The sequence below is a fragment of the Rousettus aegyptiacus genome, unplaced genomic scaffold (assembly GCF_014176215.1).
Source record: "Rousettus aegyptiacus isolate mRouAeg1 unplaced genomic scaffold, mRouAeg1.p scaffold_m13_p_17, whole genome shotgun sequence".
Taxonomy (NCBI): domain Eukaryota; kingdom Metazoa; phylum Chordata; class Mammalia; order Chiroptera; family Pteropodidae; genus Rousettus; species Rousettus aegyptiacus.
This window is the reverse complement of record NW_023416292.1, coordinates 1,065,550-1,076,536: the sequence shown is the minus strand read 5'-3', so window position 1 is coordinate 1,076,536 and position 10,987 is coordinate 1,065,550.

Genomic DNA, 10,987 nt, shown 5'->3' with positions numbered 1-10,987 from the left:
TCCCTGATGATTTTTTTTTTTTTTTTCTGAGACCTAATCTCATCCCTTGTGGTGGTTCATTCGAACCTGACCAAAGATGAGGACAGAGCCATCTTCATCGGCAACATGACCATTTGAAGATGGAGAACATTTAGAAACCCTTCCCTTCTCTTTTGTCTGAACCTTTGCCTCTCCTCATCCTCCCTTCCCACATTCTGGGTCAGCAAGGGGCCGAGCACCATGACTACATGGAATATGGAGAATTGTCATTTCAGGTACCCAAGTTCCTGCATGCATCCAGGCTTGTTCAGTTGCTGCCTATCATGTGCCAAGAATTGGGCTGCGCTGTTCTGGCAGCAACCACAACCAGGTATATGAGAGACAAAGAGCAAAAGAGCTGAGGAAGGGTAAAGGGAGATAGGGAGGCCTTCGGGCGTTCCCAGCTCTGCCCAGAACACACCCCTAGTGCTGGGCAGCAAGTGTATAATTTGATAGAGTGTCCGGCTGCCCCCTAACTCCTATGGCTGTGACTGACTATCCAGTAGGTTTAATGGGAATGAAAGGCCTAAAGAATCAGAAACAGAGATTCTGACACCAGAATTACAGATAATTTTGTACAGCGACTCCACATAGAGCTCAAAACCTGAGTCAAGAGGTCAACAGGTGAGGCTTCAGGATTAACAGATATCAAACATCAAACTGAAATAAGCTTGGTCTCTCCTTTTTCTTCTCTGAGGATGAGATTAGAGCCTTTCAATTATATCTCTGTAATGAAAATGCTGGATTACAGAGAAATCCAACATGAAATCTGATTAATGTGGTGTGTCCCATGCAGCAATTCACTGGACTGCCCTCCACCCTCATTACAAGGATGGAAACCCACCTGGATCTCACATCCTTAATTCACAGAGTGGGGAAATAGAGACCAAAAGAAGAGGCTCATGTGCTCCAGGCCTCAAGAGGCTTAGACTAATTCTTCAGGAGGGAGGAAGGCACTGAGGTGTTATCCAACTAAGATCTTCCCAAGAGGGCTCACCTACACTGACAGAGGGAGGTCAGGAGCCTGAAGGACAACAGAGTAGAACAGATTTGAATGCACAGCTCAGCTCCTAGTTTTGAGGACATGATTTAGTGATTCTAATGTGAGAACCACTAAATCAAACTCTTTCTAATTTCTTCAAGTCTTAATTCTTATATATAAAATGGAGTTAATAAGGTAACAGAAAGAACTCCCTCCACATACCCAAGTCAATTCCCAATCAAACTTCCCCTCTCTGTTTCGTGCCTAGGGGATTCCTAGTGCTTTCAGGAATCTTGTTCAAGGAAGGGAGCTCCTAGCCATGAGCCAGGGCCCTCAGTAGATGCTCTTTTGATTCCTCACCAGCTCACAGGCCTGAAGCAGCAAGGATGGAACAGGCAGACCAGAGGCCACCCTGAAAGGCTGAGTCTCTTGGGGCCCAAGATATGGCAGTGGACATTCTCCAAGGGAAGGTCCCAGCTGCAGAGAAGTGTCTGCTTCCCATGCAAATGAAGCAGTTCCCAGAAGTCAGAACCAGACCATGCTGGCAAAGGTTAGGTCTCCCACTCTGATGAAAAATAGGGTCCTTTCCCAGCACCACTGCTGAGAGAAGGGAATCCTTAGTACCTTGCTCAAACAGAGATGATTTGTACCCTAGCAGGACGGCCATCAAAGTTCTCCAATGTGAGTGATTAGCAATTTCAGACACTCCCAGGTATAAGTGACCCCAGTAATATACCCACATCCGAAGCAAGAACCACCATCTTCTTGTAGTGCACAGATAAAATGGAAGACAGTTTCATCTCCCATGATAATTACAGCTTTTTCTCCAGCATTCACTTTCCTAGAAAGATTACCTGCAATGCTTACAAAAGTTAAACCAGTCTGTACTGTAGAACAATTGGATTTTGTTTTGCTTTTAATGAAAAGAAAACAAAGTAGAAAAAAACAAACAAACAAAAGACTTAACTGGTTAAAAGCTCTGCAATGTCATTGGGTTGTTGTGAGGTATCTCTCACATGAGTTCCTGATCTCTTTGAGAACAGGACCAAGCTTCATTTATTCTACATTAATGGCCTCTAGAAGTCACTAAGTTAATATTAGTTCCCTTCCCTTCTAATTTCCCTTTCTCCATTCCTCATCCATCTCAAACCTTTACCATTCCCTATTCATCCAAACTTGATATCAAGTGTGAGTTTCCTCAAATCCCATCCCATTATCATCAATCTGAAAAGTTACCTACAATTAAATCACTGGTTCTCAGCCTTGATTGCAGATTTGAATCACCTGGAAAGCCCTGAAAGCATACCCATCCTCAGTACCCATCCTAGACTAATTAAATCAGAAATTTCCAAGGTCCATCCAAGCTATTGGCATTTTTTAAAGTTACTTCAGGGATTCTAATGTGAGAACCACTAAATCAAACTCTAATTCCTTTTTTTTTTTTTTTTTTTTTTTTTTTTTGGCAAAACAAGTGCTCCTCTCCCCTGCCTTGCTTGGGACTAATCTCTCCAGGTTTGCCTTAGCTCCTATCCTTTCCCACCTCCATCTATTGTCCCCAATCTCCCCTATATCTAACTTTGACTTCACTCATCTCTGCCTAGCAGATACAACATAACAAAATACCTCCTTCTTCTAGGTAGCTGCCTCTTGCTTCAGCCCTCTTTCCTTCTCACTCAACTTTCTTAAAAGAGTAGATTCCTCACCACCATCCTTCATTTCTCAGCTTCTTTCAACTCAACTATTTTCTCAATATTTTTCCTCAGATACTAATACTTCCCAGAATTCTACCTTTGGCCTCTTTGCTCCCCATCCTACATGGTCTCCCAAAGTAATGTCATTCTCTTCCATGGCTTTAGTTAATGCTTACTTATTAATGGTCCCAAATCCAGTTCTCTCTTCTGAGCATCAGACTCATATTTCCAGCTTACTATTGGACATTTTAAATTGGCTATTCTCTGGGTACTTTAAATGTAATAGGTTTACAGGGAACACATTATCTTCTTTCCACCCTCCACCCACCCCCTTGGCTTATTCAGACCTTTTTCACTTCCGAACTTGAACCATTTCCTTCCAATCTATCTTACTTTTCTGAAGGAGAAATAAGACTGTCATTCTCGCTTGCCCGAAACAATCCAATGGCTTCCCTCTGTATACAAGATGAAGTCAAAATTTCTTATGCCCAATGTCCAATATCAGACTCACTTACCCCCTCCAGCCTCATCTCCTGTTATTCCCTGTGCATTCAAAGTTCAAATATTCAACACATATACATTCAAACTATGCTCAACTATTGGTTGATCTGCCAACCTGGGGCTCTATTATTGCCTCTGCCTTTACATGATATTTCCTTTGCCTGAAAAGTTGTCCCCTTCTTTCGCTGCCTAGAAAATTCTGTTCAATCTTCAGGACTCAGTCATGGTCTCCCCTTTGACTGCTTCCTAACTTTTTTCAAGCAGTTAGATGCCTCCTCCCCCAGAGAGCCTTCTTTGTGTTCTCAGAGCTCTGCATTTTTAATGACATTGTATGGTAATTTCTTATTTACATATCTGTCTGCCCAGCTGGTCTCTGAGCTTCTGAAGGGGAAGGAACAGTGCTTTACTTATCTTTCTACACTCAGAACTTAGCTCAGTGAAATGACATGCAACAGTAAATGTTTGTCTAGTGAAACAGAACAGAGGAGAATAGACTCGGAGGAGATGCACTGTGGAATATCTGATGTTAAAGAAATGTAATTGTAAATAAAATATAACATTTTGAGACTGTAAGAGATCTTTCTCTATTTTACAAATGAGGAAACAGGTGCAGAACAGGTAGTTCATTGCCCCAAAATTATATAACTGTTTAGTGGCAGCACTCAAACTAGAAACTAGATCTCTTGACTTCGTGTTTAGTAGTCTGTCAACTGTACCAAGTTAACTGAGCAATCGTTTCACTAGGAATAAAGGTAGGGCAGTGGCTCTCAGCTTTTAGTGGACTATCATGCTCTTAGAGACCTTAATGAAAGTTATAGGATCTCTCCAGAAGAATGCATATAGAATTTCATATCCATGTTTAAGGGGCACAGTGAGGGATGATTTGAAGGAAGAAGCATCTAGAAATGGAGAGACTACTGAAAGGGCCAATGTAGTAGTTGAGACAGTGAACAAGTCAGCAGGCTCCAAGACAAGGGTAGATAAAAAAGAAAGTTCAAATTTGAGAGGCGATCTGCAAGTGGGATAGAGTTGTAGAACAAGGAGGCATGTGAGATGACTCAAAGTTTTCTGGCATAGGTATTAAGAGAGATGGTGATGCCATGTATAAAATTAGGGACTACTGAGAAAGATTAGGTTTGAAGGGTAAATAATGTGTTTGGTTTGACAGGTGTCTTAGATGTCTGCAGGCCATCAGGGTGGGGATGTTCATAGGAAGCTGGCAATAGCACCAGTACCTTCCACATATTCTCCTGCCACTCTTTCTGGGACCATCTGGACCTCCTGTTATTCTCTAAAACAAACACATATTTCCTACCTCCACCCCCTTTGTTCATCCTACTCCCTCCTTTATTTGGTGTGCCTTCCATTCACCATCATTATTATCTAAAATATTTCAAGGTCCAATTCAAATGATATTTTCTTTAGTGGGCCATTCCTGATACCACCAGTTTGACCTAAATCTCACTCTTCTCTGAAATTTTTCTCTGAACCTCTTTTACCATGTTTTGTATTATGAATTTCAGTTATTTGTTATTGAAAAGGCAGACAAAAGAGGAAAAAAGAAACAAAAGACAGATGGTATAGGCAGGTAACAAATAGCAAGATGGAAAATTTAAACCCAACTATATCGAAAAACCACATTAAATGTAAGTAGTATAAACACCCCAATTAAAAGTCAGTGTTTGTCAGGTTGGATTATAAAAGCAATATCTAACTATATATTTCCTATAAGAAACACCTTAAAATATAAAGACTTGACTAGGTTAAAGGTAAAATGGAAAATATATATCATGCTAACACTAATACAAATAAAGTTGAAATGGCTATGTTAATACTAAATAACATAGATTTCAGGAGAAACAGTATTACAAGAAATAAAGAAGTTCATTTCATGATGATAAATAGGTCAATTTGTCAAAAAGACATAATAATTCTAAACATTTATGTACCTAATAAGAGTACAGGAATCGAAAACTGATAGAACTGCAAGGAAAAATTGACAAACTACAATACAATCAGAAATGTCAATACCCATCTCTCAATAATTGATAGAAAAAAATAGACAAAATCATTAAAGCTATAAAGGACTTGACCAACACTATGAACTAATTTGACTTAATTGATATTTATAGAACATATGACTCAACAACAGCAGAATAACCATTGTTTTCAAGTGCACATAGAATACCTACCAAGATAGGCCATATTTCAGCCTATAAAAGAAGTCTAGATAAATTGTAAAGGAATCAGATCATACAAAATATATATTCTGGCCACAATGGTTTTAAGTTATATATCAACAATAGATATCTAGAAAATCTCCAAATATTTGGAAACTAAAAAACATTTTAAATATTTCTTGAAAAGGAATTAAATAAATTAAATAAAATTGAAAAGGAAATTAAAAATTTTGAACTAAATAAAAATAGAAATATAACATAATAAAATTTGTGGGATATAGCTAAAGCAGTTTTTAAAGGGAAATGTGTAGCTCTCACAGCCTATATTAGAAAAGGAAAAAAGTCTCAGGTCAATGATATCAGCTTTCACCTTACAAAATTAGAGACAAAAATGCAAATTAAACCCAAAGTGAGCAGAAGAAAGGAAATAATAAAGATTTAAGCATTTATCAGTGAAATAGAAAACAGAAGATCAATAGAGAAAATCAAGTAAACCAAAAGATGGTTCCCTGAGAAGATAGGTAAAATAGACAAATCTAGCCAGACTGATCAGAAAAACAGAAAGAGAAAAAACCCCCCAAATGACTAATATCTGGAATGAGAGGTAACATCACTACAGATTCTAAAGATATTAAAAGAATAATAGAATATTATAAAAAGCTTTATGACATTATATATGAGTGTAAAAGTTTCTTGAAAGTAACAAAATATCAAACTCACTCAAGAAGAAATAGATAATCTGAATCCCCCTACAGCTATTTAAAAAATTGAATTTTAGTTAAAAATCTTCCCAGAAAGAAAACGGCAGGCCTAAGTGGGTTTACTGGTGATTTTACCAAACATTTAAAGAAGAAATAATGCCAATCTTATACACACTCTTCTAGAATATTGAAGCATAGGGAATATTTTCCAACTCATTATATGAAACTATTATTACTCTGACACCAGAATGAGACAAAGACATTATAAGAAAACTACAGGACTCCAAATTAACTCTTCCCCATTTCTTTCTCACCCTTCTTCCCTTGAGTATAAATGCGAAAATCCTTAACAAGATCTTAGTAATTCAAATACAAACATTGTATTAAAAGGACAATACATCATGACCAAAAATGCAAGGTGGATTTAACATTTCAAACATTGAAAACATTTTAAAAGATTAACAAAAGAAAAATCAAAACCAAGAAAACATGTGGTCATCTCACTATCAAAAAGAAACATTTGGCAAAAATTCAATATTTATTTCTGATTAAAAAGAGAGAGAGAAAGGGAGAGAGAAAAAAAAAAGAGAGAGAGAGAAACCTCTCAACAAAATTGGAATAGAAGGGAACTTCCTCAAGTTGATAAAGGATATCTACAAAAAAAAAAAGTTTAAAAAACATCATATTTAATGATGAAAGATTGAATACTTTTTTTTCATAAGATCAGGAACAAGGTAAAGATATCTGCTCTCATCACTTTATTCAACATTATACTATAGGTTTCAGCCAGTACAATAAAGCAAGAAGAAGAAATAATGGCATGTGGATTGGAAAGAAAGAAGTAAATTATCTTTATTCAGAGATGACATAATCATCTACATAGAAAATTAAATGGAATCTACAAAAAAGTTACTAGATAACTGAGTTTATCGAGGTTTCAGGATACAAGATTAATATACAAAAATTAATTATATTTTTATATACTATATTTGTTTCCTAGAGCTGCCTTAACAAAGTATTACAAGCTGGGATGGCTTAAAACAGTGGAAATATATTCCCTCATAGCTCTGGAGACTAGAAGTCTGATATCAAGATGTTGGCAGGACCATGCTTTCTCTAAAGGATCTAGGGGAAAATCTTTCCTTGTCTCTTTCAGCTTACGATGTTTTGGTTTTTTTTGTTTTGTTTGCAATTTATGAGTTCCTTGGCCTGTAAATGTATCACTGCAACTTCTACCTCCATTGTCACGTGGCCATCTTTTCCCTGTGAGATTTTACATTGTCTTCCTTCTGCCTGTCTGTATCCAAAGTTCTCTCTTCTTATAAGGACACCAATCATAGATTAAGGGCCCACCCTACTACAGTATAAACTCAACTAATTATATCTGCAAAGATCTTGTTTTTATATAAAGCGCATTCACAGGTACTGGGAGTAAGGACTTCAACATATATTTTGGGGGGACACAATTTAACCCATAATACTAGCAGTGAATACTCAAAAAAAAATTAAAAATACAATTTATAATAGCTGGAAAAAATATTTAAAGATAAATCTGACAAAATACGTGCACCGACAACTACAAAACATAGTTCTGATCAATTAAAGAAGACCTAAATAAATGGGATGGTATACATTGTTCATGGATTGGAAGGCTAAATATTGTTAAGATTTCAATTCTCCCAAAATTTGTCTAAAAATTCAATGCAATCCTAAACAAAATTAAAGCAATCTTTTTATAGAAATTGACAGTCTGATTCTAAATATCATATAGAAATGCAAAGAACCTAGAATAGCCAAAACAACTTTGAAAAACAATAAAGTTGAAAGACATCTTTTATAAATTTGAGATTTATTATAAAGCTACAGTAATCACAATAGTACAGACATTAAAAAAGATAAATAGATCAATGGAACAGAATAGGGAGTTCATAACAGATCCACATATATAATATTAAACGTGCAAAGGCAATGTAGTAGAAAAAAGATAGTCTTTTTAACATAGAACAGTTGGCTATCTAAATGCCAAAAAATGGGAAGAAAAATATCAATCTATACCTTGGATCAAACACAAAAATTAACTCAAAATTGATCATAAAACTAAATATAAAACATATGTTATGGGTGGACAATTTTCCAGTAAGCCAGTATTAAATATTTACTTCTGATTCTGTTAACCAGGGTGTAGTAATCTGATCAAGGATTCTGTTAACCAGGGTGTGGTAATCTGATCAAGGAGATGCTGTTAACCAGGGTAATCCGATCAAGGATATGCTCGTTAGCTGCCTCTTCTGGGAGCTCGAGGCTGATCTCTTCTAACCCTGCGTGGTAGAGAGTCAGTTGCCAGCCAGCTAATAAAGGCTCAAAATTCATCTCGATTGGTTCCGTGGGTCTTGGATTTGATCGCACCGCAACACATAAAACTTCCAGAAAAAAAACGCAGGAGAAAAATATTTGTGACCTTTAAATTAGGCAGAGATTTCTTAGCTATGACACTAAAAGCATGATCCATAGAAAGTATAAAATGATAAATTGGACTTTATCAAAATTAAGAACTTCTGCTTTCAAAAGATACTCTAAAGAAATAAAAAGACAAGTCTGGGGAAAATATTTGCAAATAAAATATTTGATAAAGAACTTGTATCCAGATTATATAAAAAATTCTTAAAACTAAAAAAAAATAAAATAAAAAGAAAAAAAGGAAAAGAAATGAAAATAAATAACATAAACATTGTAAATGAAGAAATAAAATTGTTCTTTCAATAAATAAAAGATGAATTGTTCAATAAATGGCATTGGGATAATTGGGTAACCATTTGGAAAAAACAAAATTGAATTGTTACCTCATTCTTATATTGAATGGAATGCAGATAAATCAAAAGACCAAAGGTAAACAACAATAAGAACATCATCAACAACAACAACAACATAATGATATGTTTTAGAAGAAAGCAATGGAGTTTCTTTTTTCTTTTGTGATCTTGGATCAGGGAAGGAAGGCTAAGGCACAAAAGCCATAGGAAAAAAAGATTATAAATTTGATTAAATAAAAATTTTCTGCATGGCAAAAGAGTTACTACCCATAATCCCATGGATCCTATAATCTTATAATCCTAGAGATGCTACAGTCAACTGAAGAACTCCTAACAATCAAACAAAATAGGAAAAGAATACCTATCACTTTACATCTACCTGAGCAGCAAAATTTAAAAATTGGATATTATCAAGTGCTAGTGAGGTGGTAGGAAATAGAGATCTTCATGAATTGCTAATGTAAGCATAAATTGATATGTTTTGTAGGGCAATTTAGAAGTGCTAGTAAAATTGAATATGTGTATGGTCTATAATTCAGTTTCATTTTAGAAATACATTACAAAAATAACCCTACAAAGGATACATAAAATGACATATTCAAGGATACTTATTGCAGCAAAGGACTGGGGAGAAATCTTATATGCTAAATTGATGGTGGAATGAACATATGGTATATGTAGATAAAAGTGAACTAGTTCACTTTTAAATCCAATCTCATATATTAAAGCACAACAGAATCTTAAACCAATATTTAGTAAGAAGAAAAAAGAAAAAGGAAAAGAAACAATGAGATGTACATCATAATATTGTCCTGAAATGTAAAACACACAAAATAATATAATATGTTGACCATGGATTCATAAATGTATAAATAGAGAAATGAAAGGGAGTTTCAAATAAAATGCACTAGATAAATGAGTAGGTGCCTCTGGGATGGAAAGGAAAATAAGGTCAGGGATGGGAAAAGAGGAAGCAACAAAAGGGAGGCATGAATCAATTATTTACTCTGCCACAAATTGAGGAATTTAATTAATCATAGCAGCTCACTTTTGTAAAGATAAACGTTTTTGTTTTACTTAAATTGTACTTTTTGAAAAGAAAAAGTACCACATAAAGTAAAAAAAAAAAATGAAAATTTTTTCAACAGGTCAAAGATATGAATAGGTACTTCGCAGAAGAAATACAAACTTCCAAATAGCACTAAATTATTATTATGAATCTGAAATAATAAGAAAAATTCTCATCAAAGAAAATTTGGTATTTGCTTTTGTGCATCAAATTGGAAAAAATATTAAAAATAATATTAATTCCATTGCTAAAAAGAGTATATAGTAATGTGTAGCTGGAAATATGATAAAGACTTTTTGGAGGATAATTTGGAAGTGTCTATCAAAATTTTAAATGTGCACTCTTTTTAATCCAGATGTTCCATTTCTAAGAATCTGCTCTCCAAAAATGCTCACATAAGTGTACAAATATATGCATAGAATGATATGTGCTGTGGCGCTGTTATAAAAAAAGATTGGAATTAATCTAAATGACCATCAGCTGGAGGATGGTTATATAAGTTATAATACATAAGTCATATGCAGAAGTTTAAAGAGTGAAGTTAGTCCACATATACAGATACAAAAAGATGTTTCTAATGTATTGCTAAAGGAAAGTGAAGAGCAGTATATATTAAGGTAGTAAGAGCAATAATTATCCTCTAATAACCACCATTTACTGAACTTTGTTGTGCACTAGCATTGGGCTAAGGGTCTTAAATGTTATCTCTGATGAGGAAACAGATGCTCAGGGATTTTAAGTAACTCATTCTAGGTCTCACTAAAACCCATTGATTTCAATACAAATTCAATGTGAGGAGGGCAATCACAGAGATATACATAGAAAGCTAAGGGGACCTGGAGGAGCCAACTTTGGGGTTATGGGAGGGCACACCAAGTCAGGAGAGGACATTTGTGCTGTCTTGAAGGAAGAATAGGACTTACCTAGGTGAAGTAGGAGAAGGACTCCTATGAGCACAGGCACAGAAATAGGGAACAGAGAGTGTGCCAGAGCTTCTAGCTCTGTAGAATACTGGAGCACAGCATGGCTATGGAT